At 39.2% G+C, this 21,205-nt stretch overlaps 1 long non-coding RNA gene across 1 annotated transcript; it reads left to right on the plus strand.

The window, feature by feature from the left end:
• The first annotated feature begins 16,974 nt into the window (after positions 1 to 16,974).
• Positions 16,975 to 19,883, plus strand: LOC130918751 (uncharacterized). Its single transcript, XR_009063827.1, has 4 exons — positions 16,975 to 17,033; positions 17,149 to 17,284; positions 17,389 to 17,763; positions 17,858 to 19,883. It is a non-coding gene; the product is annotated as an uncharacterized LOC130918751 (long non-coding RNA).
• Positions 19,884 to 21,205: the final 1,322 nt, after the last annotated feature.

Consider the following 21,205-nt stretch of genomic DNA (forward strand, 5'->3'; position numbering starts at 1 on the left):
CTTTTTACGCAGCCACTCCTTGGTCAGCTTGACTGTGTGCTTCGGATCATTGTCATGTTGGAAGATCCAGCCACGACTTATCTTCAAGACTCTGACCGAGGGAAGGAGTTTGTGGCTCAAAATCTGAAGATAAATTTCACTATTCATCCTCTGCTTTGTATAGTACAAGATAAATTTCACTATTCATCCTCTGCTTTGTATAGTACAGTCACCCTGTCCCCTTTGCCGAAAAGCATTATTTTCCACACCCATACTGGGTACCATACCATACTGGGGATGGCGTTCTTGGGATTGTACTCATCCTTCTTTTTCCTCCACACATGACAAGTAAAGTTTGCACCAAAAAGTTCTACTTTGGTCTCATCTGACCACATGTCTCTGCATCATTCAGATGGTCCCTGGCAAACTTCAGACGGGCCTTCACATGTACTGGCTTCAACAGGGGAGCCTTCTGAGCAATGCATGTTTTTAAACCATTGCACTGTAGTGTTCTACAGTACTAACCGTAGCCTTTGAAACTGTGAATCCAGCCCTCTTCAGGTTATTGACAAGCTCCTGCCGTGTAGTTCTAGGCTGAGCCCTCACTTTTCTCATAATGAGTGATGCCCCACGAGGAGAGATTTTACATGGCACCCCAGTCCAAGGTAGATTATCAGTCATGTTTAGCCTTTTCCATTGTCTAACAATTGCTGCAACTCATGATTTATTCTCATCGACATGCTTTCCAATTGTCCCATAGGCTTTTACAGCTTTGTGGAGCTCAACAATTTTTTCTCTGGTGTCTTTCGAAAGCTCTCTGCTCTTGCCCATGGTAGCAGTTGGGTTATGCCTGACTGTGGGGTGCACAGCTGACAATAATGGGCTCAAACGGGTGGTAGGTGGGTGGTTACTAATGGGGTAAAGGTGGACTTTTTTAAGGTAGACGGACAACTGTTTGAGTGTCATAATTATTGCTGACTCTCAGGGGTAAAAATACTTATGAAACCCAGCATATTACAAATTAATTATTATTATCATTATTTTAATTATTATTAAAGATTATGTCTCTATGAGTGGAAATTCACCTTTGACTGAAATTTCAGACTTCTACCTATTTTCTAAGTGGGTGAACATTTTTTATTTTTTTCGACAAAGCAATACATAATAGCACATAACCATTCCAGAGATGAGATTCACCAGTAATTCTGCCCTTGTAGTTTGAGAGGCCGTGTTGCCATCTTGATTACTGTCGCCCTTCCTGTCCTGTGCTTCATACATATCAAAGACAGCAATGGAGGGAAGAGAAAGACAGTTGATTAATGTTTAACCAGGCTATGTAAAGACACAGTCAGCTAACTGAGCTTATGGACAAATACTATGTGTGGGGTAGCAATCACTTGAATGGCTGGCATGCATGAGTACAGCATAGCTCTTATGAGCCAATGAAGTAATTCATATCCAGAAGAAGATGAAATGATTTAAAAAACAGTCAACAAAATGTAGGAACATGGAGAAATGGGTATTTAAGTATAGATCATATGATTTTAGGATGATTAGGATACTGGGCAGCTACAAACACTACCATAATTTAAATTGGTAGCTTGAATACTTGTATTCGTCATTCAAAGTAATTGACTCACTGTTCATGGCAATTACAAATTGGTAGCTTAAATGGTTTTGTACAAGTATATGGTAATGTGCTAACTAGGAAATGCTAATGAGCGGAAGTGACAAATTCTGGGGAAATAAAAGTCCTCTTAACGTCATCTATCCATTTTCTATATTTGACTCAACAGGTGTCTGACCGTTTCAGTGCCCAACAAAGTTTGAACAGGAATTTTCTGCAACTCTGAGCAGTAACTATAGTACTGACACTGGCGAACACCACTCAAGATGTGTTTGGGCTCGTCCACCAGTTAGAGACGGCCAATGTAGGTGATTCAATGTCACCATTATATTGAGAGGGAACTGTTTTCATACAAATCCAGTGTACAACTATTACAATGCCATTTTCTACAATGTTATAGTGCAGGAAGTAGTAGAAAAACAGATGTTTAAGAGAACAATAATGTGATAGTAACTGCGCATTGCCTTCATAAATGGTGAGCGTATCCATTGGTGTGTATGTGTTCAGCAAAACCCCACTTTTTTTTTTTTTTTGGTGAAGTTGGCATTAGAGGTACTCTGTGCACGTGTGTGCACGTGCTGGTGTTTTGTATAGAAAGTGCTGTGTGCAGTAGAACAGGGATTTGGTGCCATCAGCAGTGATGTCAGCACAGAGAGACAAACAAAGACAGAATCCAGACCCTTTTCCAACTACGCACAATCCCTCAGCACACTGTGGGGGGCCCTATTTTGGGGGCCTGCTGCTATTAACACAAAAAAACGCGTTAAAACTTTTAACACAAATTTATCTTAATAACATGTTTGTGACAGGCTTTCTTCATTATACTGCAAGGATCAAGAATGATGGCTCATTGTTTCAACCTACTGTATATCCTATCTTGGAACAATCAAGTCATTTAAGGGTTCAACTACCTCCTTCAAGTAAACCTGCCGACATCTTGCTCCACATATAGCTGCTAGACCAATGTTAAGTCAAGCTTTCATTAGATCGACAACCATTGGGCAGGATCAGTTAGCTGTCTTCTCTTCAGCCTCACTTAGCAACAAGTATCCATTATGGCTCTATTCTTGATTTTATTGGCTGAAGAAGAGCGAGCGTTGAGACAGCATGTGAGTACCCTGAGTTTGAAGACAATAAAAAAAAACTTAATTTGTCTTAATTTGCTCCGTGTAATGGGACGTATGACCACACCACCATACTCGACCCCCACCGAGCCATTACACACCAACTCTACGGTCAGACAGCAGGGGCATCACTAAACCTAATACAATATTGGGGCACAGTGGGATACTGGCGAGCGTGCAAAAAAAAATTTTTTTAGCACTTATGTATCGTGAAAAGTCAGAAAAAGCACTTTAAACTGTATATAATCAAACTAAAATACAAGTTTTTGTGAAAAAAAGTGATTTTTTTTTGTTTTTTGTTTTTCAGCCATCAGTATTCAAAATCAAAATTGTGACATCCCTTGTTGATAGTCAGTTCACCTCTGCTCATGCTCATAAACTTCCATCTCGTGTTAACCTCTTCCGTCATTCTGCTGCTCTGCTTTGTCTAGACAGAAATGGGGATATATCACTGTAAGTGTAATGCATTTAAACAGTGTTTGTCAACTTGTAGGTTGTGACCTACAGTGGGCCAAATAAGTATTTAGTCAACCACCAATTGTGCAAGTTCCCCTACTTGAAAAGATTAGAGAGGCCTGTAATTGTCAACATGGGTAACCTCAACCATGAGAGACAGAATGTGGAAAAAAAAAACAGAAAATCACATTGTTTCATTTTTAAAGAATTTATTTCCAAATTAGAGTGGAAAATAAGTATTTGGTCACCTACAAACAAGCAAGATATCTGGCTGTCAAAGAGGTCTAACTTCTTCTAACGAGGTCTAACGAGGCTCCACTCGTTACCTGTATTAATGGCATCTGTTTTAACTCATTATCGGCATAAAAGACACCTGTCCACAACCTGTCAGTCAGTCACACTCCAAACTCCACTATGGCCAAGACCAAAGAGCTGTCGAAGGACACCAGAGACAAAATTGTACACCTGCACCAGGCTGAGACAACTGAACCTGCAATAGGTAAAACGCTTGGTGTAAAGAAATCAACTGTGGGAGCAATTATGAGAAAATGGAAGACATACAAGACCACTGATAATCTCCCTCGATCTGGGGCTCCATGCAAGATCTCACTCCGTGGCGTCAAAATGATAACAAGAACGGTGAGCAAAAATCCTAGAACCACACGGGGGGACCTAGTGAATGACCTACAGAGAGCTGGGACCACAGTAACAAAGGCTACTATCAGTAACACAATGCGCCGCCAGGGACTCAAATCCTGCGCTGCCAAGGTCCTGGAGTGGCATAGCCAGTCTCCAGATGTCAACCCTATAGAAAATCTGTGGAGGGAGTTGAAAGTCCGTGTTGCCCAGCAACAGCCCCAAAACATCACTGCTCTAGAGGAGATCTGCATGGAGGAATGGGCCAAAATACCAGCAACAGTGTGTGAAAAGCTTGTGAAGAGTTACAGAAAATGTTTGGCCTCCATTATTGCCAACAAAGGGTACATAGCAAAGTATTGAGATAAATTTTTGGTATTGCCCAAATACTTATTTTCCACCATGATTTTCAAATAAATTATTTAAAAATCAAACAATGTGATTTCCTGTTTTTTTTCCACATTCTGTCTCTCATGGTTGAGGTTTACCCATGTTGACAATTACAGGCCTCTCTAATATTTTCAAGTGGGAGAACTTGCACATTTAATGGTTGACTAAATACTCATTTGCCCCACTGTATATATATATATGAACGGAGTGGAATCGGTATGGTATCAGTATTTGCCGATACTGCACAGCCAGGTATCGGGGCCTAAAAATGGTATCAGTGCAACACTACTGTTAGGGACAATGGTAATATTTAACCTATCCTAGTTAAACTTCAAAAGACGGACTAAACCCTAGATTGGTCCCCAGTTAGTAATAGTTCAGGCCGTGCTTGGTGAATGGTAAACATTCACACTTAATGTAATAAATAGCACGGTTCCCAATTTATGGAAATTGTTTAGAGTATGACTGTGTGTGTGTGTGTATGTTTCCTCGAGGATTTTTTTTAAGCAGCGTGGGCAATAAGCAGCTTGGGCAAAACTACATTTAAATAAAAAACATTTACAATCAATGGAATGCATTTTTTGAAAAAGCTATCTATTGCTCAATTTTTAAACTATATGGTTTATCATAACCATCAGAGATGCGATAACAAAGAATGTTTATAACATACACAAAATCCAGCTAGAATCATAGCCACATTAATATGGTTTGTTTCTAACCAACCCATATGTAAATCAGTCAAGAATTCAGCGAATTCAGTATTTCAGTGTAGAAAATCACACAATTTACGTCCACTACGTTAGAGAAGTAACGCCAGAGAAGTAACTCTGATGCGAGATTGCAGCCGGTTACTTACGCTGTCAACGACATTTTTAGACATCTAGCCTTAAATATGTGATATCTATGAGGCAGATCACACTTAAAATTGTTTTATGATCTGGTAACTTAGTTTTACATTATGACATTTTTGGCAATGTGAGAAATGTAGGCTACGTAGGGCATGGGAATGACCTGAATTGTGTAAGAAATACGCTCAATGCCTTCATCGTTTGGGAACTGAACTCAAATTTATGTTGCCCGCACTCAAATCGGGTCAGTGTTACCACTACCTTAGCGATGCTTGGAGGTATATTTTTATGAATTGACAAATGATAAAGTATTGACTCAGATGAATTTTGAGTGCTTCCATGCAAACCAAAAGTAATTTTTCCTTAAGATGTCCTCTTGAAGACCACATTTTCTATACTGTTTTACTAATATAACATACACAAACCAAATCTAATCACACACACTAATCAGACTTGCCTTCGAAATAACATTTTTTTTTTTTTTTGATGGTGGCTGTTTGTTCGGACCCATCCTGTCAGAGCCAGCGAGTGAGCAAATCCGAAACACACCCCTGTTTGTTTTGACCTGGCGTGTTGCACCACACCGGCTTCAACGGCCTGCTTTTCAAAATGGGGGTAACAATACTGTATTTTTTTTTTTTTTTACATGAAGCTTTTATACATAAACCACCATTCTGTAGCATATGGTAACACATATGGAGTGGCATATCATCACAGGTCTACTTTATGATAATTAAGATTTTTAACATATTTCGATTCTGTTCCAAGTGTAGTGTAGCCAGTGTCAACCAATCAAACATTTTATAACATACATTTTAAATAAAAGTGTCTTTCAAGGCATGTAGGTACAGTATGTGACCTAAAAAATTAAAGGTTGCACAGTCACAGCAAGACACTGTGTTCAGGTTTCATTGTAATTTATATCTAATAATAAAGTTATTAATAAAGTTTTTACTGCACACATTTTATTTATAACTAGAAAAATCTAATCCAGAAAGATTAATAAAGAGGGCCTGTTCCTGTTTTGTGTACCTCATCCCTTGCCTCACCTGTCAGACAAATATTAAAACCACACCTTTCCAGAAACTCCTTCAGGCTTCACAACCAACCATGGTGAGTCACATCACCATTTCGGACAAAACATTAATTCTCCAATTGAGAGTTCATCTTTAATGATATTATTGTTGTTACTACTAATTATGTAATTTCTTACAGTTGTTTAAAGTGTGTACGACAGGAGAAAAAAAAGGCTTAAATAGCATTATTATGTGAATTAGAATCATATTTTGAGACGATTCGACTATATACAACAATTTAGCAAAGCACAGATGACGAGAAATTAGTCTTTTAATCTGTCGGTTAGCCACGCCTACCATTATAGGGCTCTAGCGTCCCCAACAGGTGGATGACATCAGCAGAGTAAGGATTTCATCTAATTTAGTATGCAGCTCATTGAGGGGGAATTATTCAGAACGAGGAAAACGCGATGAAGAGAGCCACAAAATGTCATTGTTTTGGTCTCTCTACTCCAATATTTTTACAAGATATTCTTTTTATCCACGAATTTTTCCCCAATAGCTAAATAAATGACATGGTCATGACAAATAACAGTCTTGTGCTAAATAGAATATGAAATAATAAAAATGCATTTATCCAGGACGACATGGCAAAATTACTCCATAATGGTCAAAACTGTCGACTTCACCTTTACTGTCGGACCTCCCGAACGATATTTTATGCCACCATAGTTAGTCAAATTTCACCCGGCCCCCAGCCTCTGTCATAAAATCAATAACGTCTGGCCCGCACACAGACTTAATAAATTGGTCAGGAGTACTGCTACCAGCATATGAAATAGCGTACACACTAAATGCTGCTCCTCATTTACCCACTAAAAGTCAGCAGCACTCTAAGCAACATTACCCTGTGTGACCTTTTACTCCCAATTTTCTAAAATGGTGTCAATCAACAAAAAAAAAAGAAAGTTGACTGCGACGGCCGACGCTTCAAGGATAGGTGGAAATTGAACTATTTCTTCACTAAAATACGCAACGTCTGTGTCTGCCTCATTTGCAAAGAGACAGTCGCTGTTTTTCAAAGAGTTCAATTTGAGGCGATATTACCAAACAAGACACGCTGACATGTACGACAAGATTACAAGGAAGATACGTAGCGAGAAATTGAAGCAACTTGAAGGTAGTTCATTTTTCAGCAGCAGTATTTCGGAAGAGCCCAAGAGTCGAAAGAGAACGCCAAAAAGGATGGTTGCGAGATTGTTGAAATTATTAATTAAAAATAATAATAAAGCAAATTTGACACACATAATGGATTGCTAAAATTTGCTTAAATATATTGTTCTACGTAAAGGATGCCCATCAAGGTCGGCCCCCCACATTTTTATCACACCAAATCTGGCCCCCTTTGCTAAACTTTTGGACACCCCTGATGTAAACAAACCAAGAGGCGTGACAGCTAGTCGACATGCTAACCTGAACCGAGTGATGTTTCAAAGTCTTTGAAGTGGAAAATCACACATAACTAGCCCGGATCATTTTACATGACGACTGGGTTGTCGATTGTCTTCGCCGATCGGCAACCCGCCCGGCGGCGAAGACAAGTTAGAGCTCGTCGTTCCCCTGCTAAGGGCAGAGTACTCATATGCGGGGAAGTAGCTCAACAATGACCATCGAATAAACCGGCTGACGTCGGAGGAGAGTGTAGCTGCCAAATGGTTAACACGAATATGGCAAAATAATACTTTACTACACGGCGAAGTCGTAAACAGGGACTCAGTGGAGGAGGGCGCCTGCAGTTGTTATGCAGCTAACATGACAATATGCGTATGAGGAGAGCTTTTTACATGCTCATCCATGATCAAACGTAAGTAGTCCTTTATTTAAAGAAAGTTTGCAGTGTTTACTTTGTAATTGCTGTATTAGCGGGTATTTTTAACACAAAGTTGCAATTTCGTATTGGTTGGAAAATTTGACAGAACATGAAGAGGGCAATAAGCCGAGCATAGTGCTCTGCCAGCGGGTGGGATGTGCGACAAGCCGTCGGTCGTCGGCCGAGGGGACAAGTAGCATGTCAGCCACAAAATGCAAGCCACCTACATATTAAAATGATCCCAGTATTTGACATAATACAAAACAGGATGTTTACTCACTTCCTCGTAAGTCCCATGGTCCCACAGTAGTAGGGCTTGTTTTGGCCAATATCCACCGGTGAATGGGAACCTTTGAAACCCCAAAAATGCTCACACGCTACTCCCTTGTACAGTAAGATTTTTTTGCAGCCGTTTGGCTGGCGTGATGCGAAAAATAAACAAATTAGTTCGCAAAATCAGCTAAATCCTTAGTCCTTCTCATACAACAGTACAGCTCGATAGTGAAGAGGACTCCTTCTCCAATACATGTCACAGCGCCGTCTTCCTCAATGCAAGACCAAAACCGGAAGTCTGTCATTTTCGTAGCGCGGGATTAAAAAAATTAAATAAATATATCGATCACTTTTTCACACATCCAAGTGGTCCATTTCATTCAGGAGCATAAAATACAGCGTGTATTATGAAATTAACATGCTTTTTCGTGTCACAGGCACTTTAATTAAAGTATAGTTCAGTGACATTTTTACTGGAGTCATACAAATGATTAAACTGTATATATAATTCTGTGAAACTACGTTACTTATCGTCTATGATTTTGCCATTATAGAGGGCTTAAATAAAAAGATGATTTGCATTTCGGCAGCACTGCGGTGGAGTGGTTAGCATGTCCGCCAGCATTGTGGCTGAGTATTTGCACATCTGCCTCAAAGTTAGGTTGCCAGTATATAGCCTATTTTTCGGACCATTAGTTGCACCTGAGTATAAGTTGCACCAGCCCAAAAATGCGCAATGAAGAGGGAAAGAAAACATATAAGTCGCACCGGAGTATAAGTCACATTTTGGGGGGAAATTTACTTGATAAAATCCAACACATAGAACAGATACGTCATCTTGAAAGACAATTTAGAATAAAAATTAGGGCTGTCAAACGATTAACATTTTTAATCGAGTTAATTACAGCTTAAAAATTAATTAATCGTAATTAATCACAATTAATCGCAATTCAAACCATCTATAAAATATGCCATATTTTTCTGTAAATTATATATATATTCTGTAAAACAAATTGTTGGAATGGTAAGATATGACACAAGATGGATATATACATTCAACACACGGTACATAAGGACTGTAGTGGGCATTTCACTCTACTGTCATTTAAATCTGTCTATGCTGTCCTCACTCCGAAACGTCTACTTTTTCCAAAGCTAGACAGCTAGTGAACGACGCCTTAATAATCAGACTTCTTCCTTTTTCATCTGATTTATCAGTAAAATAGCCTCAAACCATCGTCCTCTTTAGACCGTCCTAAAACTACAAAAAAAAGTACACAAGCATTGCATTAGCAACAACGTTAGCTTAGCACGTTATACAGGTTCACTAAACATCAACAAAAAGCGTCTCATACAAAAAAATATAACATTTTGCTTACTAACATAATATGTACATTCTTTAAAACAACCATACTTACGGACAAATCTTGTCCAAGGATCATATAAGCACAAAATTACAACGTAGGCGTCAGCCCGAGACGTCGTGCAACCTTATTGAACTGGCAAGAAAACAATAAACCATGTCGCAAAGCGACCACAAGAGTTCGCTGTTAGACAGCACAAAAAGCCTTCCTGTAAAACTTACCATAAGGCAGAATACTGTCTGAGCGGGACATGTGCGTTAATTGCGTCAAATATTTTAACGTGATTAATTTAAAAAATTAATTGCCGCGCATTAACGCGATAATTTTGACAGCCCTAATAAAAATATAATAGACATGCTGACGATATGTACAGTATAATAATGTTACATGATGCATGAACAACAAGATGCAAAAGTGGCCGGTATGTTAACGTAACATACAGTAGCTATTAAGAGTTATTCAGATAACTATAGAATAAACAGCATGCTAACAAGTTTACCAAACCATCAGTGTCACTCCAAAACACCAAAATAACATGTGAAATTATATAATAATGTGTTAATAATTTCCCACATAAGTTGCTACAGAGTATAAGTCTTACTCCCATCCAAACTATGAAAAAAGCTGCGACTTATAGTCCGAAAAATACGCTACATGCTTGTACTATATTATTATTATTCCGATTTGTAATTATGATTAATTTGTTTTGCTATGAGTAAATGCCATTAGTAATTGTACCTGCATTATTTATTAAGGATTTAGCGTAGGTTTTTGGGATGTAGAACAAATTAATGAAATGACAAAGTATTTTTTTGGGAAGATCCTGCTCAAATACAACCATTTCTACTGACAAAACAGGTCCTGGAACGATTTAAATTCATATGTAGCGGTACCACTGTATGTTGCTTTTTATGCTGAGGGTAGCTAGAGGTTTTTCAGCTGACTTTGGGTGAAAGACAGACTACAGTTGGAACCAGTTGCCAGACAATCACAAATCAGATAAAGAGAAAACCTTTCACACTTGCATTTGCAGTGACATTTTGCAGGAAAAGGAATCCAAACTCCTTACATGAAAGTCTTGCGAGTAAACCACTTATTAACATAATATTCCCTATTCAGTTGCGTACAGAGAAAGACAGGCAATAATTTTACTTTAAATAAAGTAAGAGTTAACTTTAAAATTTTATTAGTTTTTTAATATTTTTTAGGAAAACATAATTACATTTTAAATGTTACAGAATCTTTGGGATATTACAATAGTTAAGAGTGACTGGTGGCGAGATCAGGCTACATTAATTCCCCTGTTAAAAACCAAAGAATAATGTGTTGTGCCATGTATGTCAAAGATGACTGTGTTAGTGGTGTCAAGTAGTGCCAAATCACACCATGTCAGCTGAACTGTAAGGCATTATGCGCTTATTTAATCTTCTTATGAAACAGGGGCATTTTTTTTTTACACACACACAATAGATCAACTATTGCCGTTTTCTTTTTTCATTAAATGATCTTCTGTCCTAAAAATGAGAGCTGGTCTGCGGATGGTGTTTGTCTTTTCTGTGTTGTTGTTTTTTGTCAGTGTGCTGTGGGTTACTGGTGGCAAACAGCTCCTCATTGTACTCAAGGAGGAAGACTTGAGTTGTACGGTTCCCCATTCACTCAAGTCTGGAGTCAGAGAGGGACTATGTGTATGTTTGTATGCGTGCTTTTGTATGTGTGTACAGTGTGTGTACAATGACTTTATAAACTGTCCATTTTGAATGAATTGTTGGTGCCAAATACTCCCTGTTTTGGTGACTGGGATAGTTGAAGAGGGTAACAGTGTCCATTTTTGACAATAGGGAGCTTTGACTGCCAGAAGCAATACAATTCCATGCTTTATATTGTGCATGAATACACATAGTCAGATAATATACACAACAGGTGAACTGGTTAAGCACAATAAAAATATTTAAGTGCTCAAACTTTTCATGCCAAAATAATACTGGTAAATAGCTCTTGTTTACTGTTTCATATGTGAAACATTGATGAAGAATTCAAATTGAAATGCAACTTTTCAAGATGGCCGATTCGCATGCCCTAAAACATAGATTGCCTCTTGTTAAATGCACATTACAAAGAATGTTATAGTTGCTATTTTTTTTACATTGCTGTGAGGGGGGCCTCCAGTTCATTGTTCTTCTTCTTATGGAGGACATTAACTAAAATTGCTACTCCTCCGTTATTCGTAGAATAACGCATTCGTTATTCGAAATTAGAATGAAATTTTGCTGGTTTATTCTAGGAAAGTATACGCATTGATCCCCATAGTCCGATTTTTTTTTGTTTTGTTTTTTTTTGTTTGTTTTTTTTTGTTGCAGAGGTGATTTCTTTCTTACGGTCATAAAATATCGACTCTTCTATTATTCCCGGGCGAAAATCAATAAAATTTGGTAAGGTACATATATTCAAGTGATGTATACGTTTTGATCCTCAGAGCTTGATTTTTTAATTTTTTTGTCTCAGGTACATGACTTCATTGCAGACGTATTGTTGCGTACAGAGAAAGACAGGCAATAATTTTACTTGCAAGGTAGCCAGTAGAGAGGATGGGCGCTCCTCGGTTGTGCTTTTCTTGTCTCTGAGCTGATAAGATTAATTTTGAACCAGTGTTATTTTTGGCAGCCCTTTTAATTTTTGTCTTAGTCTTTTGGACTAAAATACTTATTCGTCTTAGTCATGTTTTGATCTTTTCAAAATGTTTTCGTATTTGTCTAGTTTTAGTCGATGACATTTCATAAAATTTCGTCTAGTTTTAGTCGACAGTTACTCAAAACGTTTTTGTCTGTAAAATTCAATGTAAAAACACTACTACAATGTAAGCTGACGTACACTACGTGCAATATGAAAATGTCACGCATTGTGAACATATGACAGAAACGATGTCGCATTTTCGTTTCGTCAGACGAAAACTGGCATTCGTCTCGTTAGCTTCTAGTCTCTCAAGCCATGTTTTTAGCTCCTCATCGTCACGTCATCCACATGAAAAAAATTGGTCGTTGACAATATATTTTATTTATGATCATTGTTGACGAAAAAAAACACTGTTTTGAATTTTCCTAATGCTTGGTGTGAAATTGCTATTGTATTTATTTATTTAAATAAATAAATATTTATGTAACGCTGTTAAACATTTCAGACATTTCACTGGTGATCTTGGAAACCCCCTTGACAATGATTTTTTTGTAAAAGTTGTTCACAATGCTAAATGTATGACCATAATTATTTTTATTTTTTTTTCAGTGAGGTGAACGAACTGGATGGCAGATGTGTACTTCATGATTTAAAGTACGTACCCAAACGCACATGCACGTGTACGCACACACATAAACTCACACAGGGTCCCATAGAGAGAGACAGCAATGCCCTGGAGGGTGCCAGTCATGCCCAGCTTCCGTTACGCTCTAAATTGAGCGTGGCAAAAAGTATATGAAGTCAGCCGTCTGGAAGAATGCCAAGCATTGTTCCTCCAAGCAGCTGGATGATAATTTCTTGAAAGAAGGACCGACAGGACTAAAGAGAAATAGTCAGATAAATAAACATAGTACGGTTAAGAGAAGCTTTGCTGCCCCGCTACTTTTAAGGCCTCATAAAAGAGATTTTCCCTGTAGACTTTAGCAGTTTGACAACATTTACCCACAACAGCTCGAAATCTGCTGTTGAGCTACATGTGGGATTACTATTTTTAATGTCTGTTATTAATACCTAGCGTTGCCATCTTGATTTTTTTTCTTTTAACGTTCTAATGACATGATGATCACTCTTTGTCTCTTCAACGCAAAGCTTGTAGTTCTAACAAGAACCTCTAAATCTGTTGATTTATGGCCACTAGAGTCGACTGTAGTTTATAGTATGTATTTTTTTCTAATGCTGATTCACATACACTGTTTATTTATACTTATATAAATACTTATATTTATACTTTTTATATTATTTTTTGCCTTAATTTACAACAAATAGTCTGCCTTCACATACACTGTTTTTATTCAACTCATAGGACATTAGTGCTATTTACTGTTTGTCTTAATTCTATAAATACGTATTACTGTCTTGCTTATTTGAAAAAATTAAAACAAATAGGTCATCGTAGAGGAAATTATATATCCTCTCAAGCAGTATGGTGCAAATTCGGTACAGTACACAGTAATTTATTTATTGTCATTTCAATTATAAGTCTTACAGTTGACAATAGAGTGATTGTTCTTTAACCAAAAATGTTAGAGAAAATAATCTATCTAATATTAAATGTCTAAAATGACATGTTTTACTATGTTTTTAGGTTTTTAGTGTTTAACAACTCAAGCACTGTTTCACTTTGATGCTATGTGTAACATGCACAGACACAAAAAGGCGAAGTCAAATTCTAACTATTGTAGTTGAACCAGTGACTGATCTCTTTGTATACATTTGCCACATTTCTTCAGTGTTTCACAATCACTCTATGGAATGATGCAAATTAAATGAGACAGGTGATGGAAATTAATGTTGCACTACTCAGGTTAGATACAATGGAGAGCCATTTACATGGTGACACTGCTACTAAACATTAAAAACAGCAAACATGGCGGAATATCGGCTTTAATTTACTTTTTTAAAAATAATATTGTATATTTAGATATGTTTAATGATTACATTTTGTGCCTTTTGGAGCAAAAGAAAATGCCATTGCTTGGAGTGGGCTGGTATGTTTTCTTCCGGACTGAGGAGGTTGATGGTGTCAAGGAAGTGCATAACTGGCTGTCGCCTTGTAAATCTGCACTGCCCCCTATGCCTGTAATGAATATTACATCGTTTTCACATGGAAATGCGACATTGTTTAAATGGTGACGGAACCATATAAATGAAAACATGAAATTTATAGCATTCTCGGAGCATCACAATGTAAACAGCGTCTTAGTCATTTGGACAATAATACTTATGAGTCTTAGTCATATTTTAGTCATCTCAAATTGTGTTTGTCTAGTTTTTGTTGACATTTACTAAAACTGTTCATCTGTAAAGTTGAAAAAAAAAAAATACTTCAATAAATAAATAAAGATTTCCACGAATTCCACATATTGTAGCGTCTACAAACACAACACCAACTTGGTGATCATACACACTCAGCAGGAAAACAGTAAATTATTTTCATTTAATTAAAGCCACCTAGACACCACGAACTGTATGTAAAAAAAGTTACTACGACGGATAATGGCCTTAAACGTGTAATTAGTTGGACTATACGGCATGTCGGCTACAATAGTATGCCTATTATCCGGATTAGATGCTATACGGATAATGTAGGCGGGTAACATTACCCGCCGTCTAATATGGACTGCTGCCTCTGTACAACAATCGGATACTAAGGAAGTGACATCATGTAGTCGCCATTTTTAGTGCGGCATGACGGCATCGTAAACAATGGAGGAGGACGATCACAACGGGGCATTCCTGGTCCTCTTTTCTTTTCCCAACATTTTTCTTGAACTTTCAAACTACATCTCAATAATACGTTTCAATTCAGTGCCCATATGTGGTCCTCCCATCACGGATCACGCGGAGATGAGCGTTTTTCAGAGCTCATCTCCCACGTTGTCTCTGATCAGCTAGCTGCGGGACTGGCCCCTCCCAATTCAATGCCGATCGAACATGAGTGTATAAAAATGCGGAGGAAAATTAAACGCCAAAAAGTGACCTGCGTGGTACCCCCAGTCAAAGAGGCGCACGATCAGTTTTTTTCCATGACATTTCTGCCTGTCAAAACTGTTGCCACTTCAAGGATCGCCACTGTTTTGCACAAGCACTCCTGGTTGCGGCTTTCAGGAAATATACGCAGCGCCATACCATATGCTTATATTTGTTATTTTCTAAGTGGTAAGAGCACAACTCAACATCGATTGTAACAACCCAAGTAACGATGTGAGGCTTTTGTTGTTTTTTTAAAGATTTATTTCAACCACGACTCGGCAACTGCTCGTATAAGCCGAGCGTGCTCTCCCTTCACTCTCGCTCCTGCGTGATACATTCACGAAAAAACAGTGATCACAAAATAATGACAGTCTAGAACACAGGTGTCAAACCGATTCCAGAAAGGGCCTAGAGGGTGCTGGATTTTGTTCCAACCGATAACGCGCAGAGAGTTTAATCAATGAACTTCCTGCTGAAACAAGCAGCACCTGACAAAGTTTAACTGATTACACATGTAAAAGATCTAATTGGTGAAAAGGTGTCCTCTTCATTGGTTGGAAAGCAAACCTGCACCCACTAGGACCTTTCTGGAATCGGTTTGACACCTGTGGTCTAGAAGGTGTAGTAATTGCGAAATTTTCCGCCGGTGAGTAATGAGTTTCCGGTACAGAGGTAAACCGTGCGGGCGGGCGGGCGATGACGTAACAGATCGCGATCGGAGAGTGCAAACGTAGAACGTGGACGAGCGTAGACGGCGCGCGGCCGTTGGCCGAAACGTAGACCGCGGTCCGCCTCCTCCTTTTGCTGTGGATAATCCCACGTCGCCGTTGGCCGAAACGTGGACCGCGGCCCGCCTCCTTTTTTCGGCCGCGGCCAATCGGCTCTCCTCGCCTACGACCGCGGAAGCCCGCGATTGGCTCCGCGAACGCAGACCGCGGCGGCCCGCCTCCTCCTTACGACGCGCCGGCGATTGGCCCAAAAGACGCAATCGGCGAAAAGACCCACGCGCTCAATCGACAAGCCGAAAAGGTAAATATTGTGTATGAAATTCGCCAAAAATGATGCAAACCGAGTGTTGTTTTTCAATTACCGATTCGAGCTAACGCTAGCTAGGCTAGTTGGTGTGTGGATAAGCCGTGTTGTGCGCGTTGCGCCGCGCTAATGATAATTAGGCGTGTGCAGGCACGCACGTAACGTTAACGTTCAATGACTCCGTGTGCTATACGTCTTGTATTACTTGTAACTAGTCACAAATTTAACCAATAACTCATTCATTTCACTTGTGTTCAATGCATTTTTTGTTGTGACGTGATCCTCCCTAGTATGATGCCCACACTGTAAATGCTCCCTATTTGGATTACAAAAAAACTAAACAAAACAGAAATACTGTCCTACATAGACGTCATCATTTTGTAAGTGGGCCAATTTTGCATTTTACCCAATAACTTCGGTTTTATTTGGAATTTGGGAATTAGATGAACTCAAGACACCCCTCTCAACATTTTAGCATCTCTGAACATCAAGTCATTTTTCTTTTTCTAATTGCCAGCTAGGAATGGAGGCATCCTCTTCAAAACCAACAAAAACGCAATTTTATTATTACCATCATCTAGAATTTTTCCTCCCTGTCATGTCCTGCTTTTGTGTTGACACTTGCCTTTGTGTTTCTCAGTGTACATCAGAAGCGATGACCGGCCACCATGCTTTGCTGCCTAAACTGCGCTTGAGAAGTACATGTACAAACAAGGTATTGTTCTGGATGCCTTTTAAAAAAAAAAACATCTCCTTCGTTTATAAAATGAATTGAACTATATTATTACTTCTTGTCTGATGTGGTTTTTTTTTTTTTTTACACCTAACAGGTAGGAAAAACTGCCTTGCCGTCACCGCAGCTCCAACAGGCCAGCAGATCCCCGGCCAGCTCACGGTGACCTTTGGGAAATACAAAGGCAAGACCTTCATGTGGCTTACGGAGGAAGATGTCGGCTATGTCAAGTAGTGAGTATATATAAGAAATTGATAATAGGCAGTGGCTTGTGTGTCTTTGTTACCCAAAATAAAAAAATCGGTTTAAAACAACTACTGCATGCTCTCTTAAAAAGTCTCCTCGATGGCCACGTGAAGGAGAGGCGACGACAGAAGGGAAGGTGCGACACCAAAACTGGGGAGTGGAGGCTGAAGGAGCAGCTTCTACGCTACGTGGATATGTTCCCTCCGGTGTCATGCCACTTGGAGCAGAACATCGACCGGGCCATCTGCGGGCATGGCCGCTTCCGGTCCTTCACATTCGAGGATATGTGGCAGTTTTATGACTTCTCCAAGCTCATCCGTAACGATCTCCAGGCCGAAAGCGCAGAAGAATGGAAGATGGCCCAGGAAGCCTTCTGCTTTGTGCGTCAGTGGCTACTGATGACGGAGTAGGACATCAATGTCACGTTAAGAGATTTCGATTGTACATCCTCACAAAGGAGGAGGAGGTTAGTAGGTCGATTAAAAAATAACATAATTTCCTTTGCCAGTGTTTTAATGCATTTCAGGGCTTACCCGTGATATTTATTTTTTGTTCTGTAGCGAGCTAAAGGCAAAGTTGCACCAGCTACGCCCCTCACGTCAGCTTGTGCATCAGCATTAGCAGCATTATCAACATGACCTGCTGTAGCAAATACACCATCATCAGCAGCGGCAGTAGCAGCAGCACAACAACAAGCACCACCACCACAAGGTGATGATGAAGACTGGCAATGTAAAATACTACGCGCCCGGGCGCTTTGTGGCCAATCCGCACAGGGTCAAAAAAAATATTCCAAAAAAAACCAAACAAACAAAAACTACAAGGTCAAGGCGTCCACGTCCAAAGGACTTTCTGGCAGGTCTTTTGAAAACTTTGTAAATTTTAAGGAGGCGGTCAATGACCTTGTAAAATAAAACACATTGATATGTACTTCATGTCTCAGCTACTTTTTACACACACAAATATGCAGTATGTTCGGCATAGCATATAGTCCTGTATATTGTGCACTTTCCCAATGAGTGCAGACAGAAAATTAAAAACCTAGTCCTTATTTCTCAACACTTCAATATCTGCAAAACACTTGCTTATCATTAAACTTATTTAAGACTCAATACAGGCTGCTTAACTTTTACTGTGTACTATAGCTCCTTTATTGAAATACAAGAAAAAAACTGGAATTTGAGTGTTATAACAAATACATTTAAAGCATAGAGATTGGGAAAAGTCCTAATGCCCTTAATTGAAAGTGGAGAAAAAATAGGCCAAGACAACACAACAGCTAAAACGCAGTAATGATGAAATCTATAATGCTGCGCTTCGGACTACGACGTCACTTGAAGGAAACAACGTCAAACTTTGGTCCCGCCCTCCCGCAGCCTCTGAACAGATGCTCAACCACCCTGCGGAATGGAAAGATGCCAAGACCACCCAGAGGTAACTTGTTACCTGTTGGGCAGAATGACCTCGTGAATGAAAATTTAAAACCTAGTGACTTACTTCTAATGGAATACTAGTTTCTTAACACTTGTATATCTGATTAACACTTGCATATTGCAGTTTGCTATTGGCGTAGTTCAGGAGTCAGCTATCTTATTTATTTCAACATCATCCTTCGTACACTGCTTAGTTTAAATTTATTTTTAGGTAGTAGTAGTGTATATTATTTATTTATGTATTGACATTAATTTATTGTGTGATGCACTGATAGGGTGTTGCTATTTTTAATGTCATTGTACTATTTGAATGACAAAGCCTATTCTATTCTAACATTCAAACAGCCGTATTCAACCGCCTGCAACTACCACAGAAAAGACAACACGCACAAATTGACCTAAAATATGAATGAATCAGCTCATCTGTGAATACGTATTTTATATAACAAACAAGGCATTTAGGATTCTTTTACATTGGCCAAAAACACACTTCCTTAAAATAAATTCCTATATGTAATCTTTAAAAAGCTTTGAAATGTCATAAATATTCTTAATTCCAGAATAAATATGGTTCAAAACATTATTTGAAAGCAATTTTTTTTTATTTAGGTAAAAAATGAACAACTTTTAGATGTATGTGCTTAATAAGAACAAATGGCAATATTTACTGAAGTAAGTAAGTGGAATAATCTCACATTCATCTGTTAAATAGTCTTTAACGGGCAAAACATGATGGAGAAAATGATTTGACTAGACTATGTGGGCCTAAAGTGCAGTAAGCAACCGGAATTAGTGCTCATTGTTTAAATACACTTTAAACTCATTCATAAACTGTTTTACAAAAAACTCACAGCTGCCACCCTGGAGGGGATGTTCAATTGGAGTGGGTTCGGTCACACACAGATTGCAGACCGGAAGGAGTACTGGCCAATCAGAGCAGGGTTGGGGTTCCACCCCACAGTCTGGACTGATGACCAATCAGAGAGGGCGTATTTAATTGTAGGGCAGAATTGATACAAATCAGTCAACGTTTCGCGATTTGAAGACAGAGGCCGCATCGCGCTCGACCTTTGACCCTTGACTCTAAAGTTTGGCCCCGGACCTCAACGTTGAGCGCAGGTGTCGCTAGAGTTCGATTGCACTTCACGTGGGAGGAGGCCCGATCGCGAGGCTGGTCCTTTCTACGCATGCATAGTTTGCGCAAATGCAGGCGTACCTTGAAGAAGAAGGGGGGCCTTAAACACAACTTCAACGTACTGTAAGTGTGGACAGGTATAGAAGTAGTCGGCAAAATAGCCTGGAGAAAATTATCTGTCCTAGTGTAGACGTAGCCTAAGAGGACACCTGCTGTTAGCATGATCCTAATGCTAACATGAACACTATGCTAACACTACGAGTTACATTTAGTGTGTGATGATCACTCAGCACAGACCTTTAAAGGGTAAAGCAACTCTATGTATTCTCTCTGGCCAAGAAAACAAATCATACCTGTTTGCAAGCCTGCATGGAGACTGGAGACACTGGTGCAGGATGTCACGAGTGACACAACCAGACACTTATAGATACAGGCTAACAGCACATAACTGTCACACATTCTGAATATGTGATGGAAACTATAGCCCATTTTCGTCTCGTTCTTGTCTGGTCAGACAAAACCTCTCGGTCGTCCCGTTATGTTTTAGCATTATCGTCTTGTCATCGTCATTAAAAAAGTGTTCTTTGACGAAATATTTTGGTATCGTCATTGTTGACGGAAACAGCACTGGTTAGGCATAATCACTGTATAATTAAACTGACAATTTGTTTAGCTATCTTCAACTTCTATTTATAGAATATTATCACATCAGCTTTATGTACACTAATTGCAATTATAGAGTGTTATATTGCAGAGTTTTTGCAGTCTTTGTTTTTTGCAGCTCTCGTAGAAGATGTCCTGAAGGTACAGCGTGGCACCACCTCCTAGGCATGAGGAATGTGTCAACTTGTTGTCAACTATGCATTGCTTTGTCATGAAACCACAGAGCACTGGAAGCACATAAAGTTGGCTTTTTCACACCTTCGACTCCTCCTGCCCTCCTTCCTCCTCCTCCCACTCTTTCAAAACACACACACAATTTCTCTCTCTCTTTCTCGTGCACGAACTGGCAGCAGTCGCTGGACTCCAGCTACTGCAGCTGTGACCAGAACAATAGCATTCCTTGGGTTTTAAACGCCTGGCACTTAGATTCCTAACAGTCAAATTCCTACTGTGGAGAAGCTGGGGGTTGCTTAAAAAAACTGAGTTGGGAGAAGTCTTATAAGAAAACCTGCTTGTGTATGATTTAGGGTTTCATATCATGGGATGGAGAGTGGGTGGATGGGGACGGGAGAAGCTTTGTCGTTCCACAAAATATCCTTCCACTCAAAATTCAACAGTTTAGCAGTTTAGGTCAAAAGGTGCTTGACTGCTTTGTCTGTCGTGTGATGCTAGAATCA

This window comes from Corythoichthys intestinalis, chromosome 7 (assembly GCF_030265065.1).
Source record: "Corythoichthys intestinalis isolate RoL2023-P3 chromosome 7, ASM3026506v1, whole genome shotgun sequence".
NCBI lineage: Eukaryota > Metazoa > Chordata > Actinopteri > Syngnathiformes > Syngnathidae > Corythoichthys > Corythoichthys intestinalis.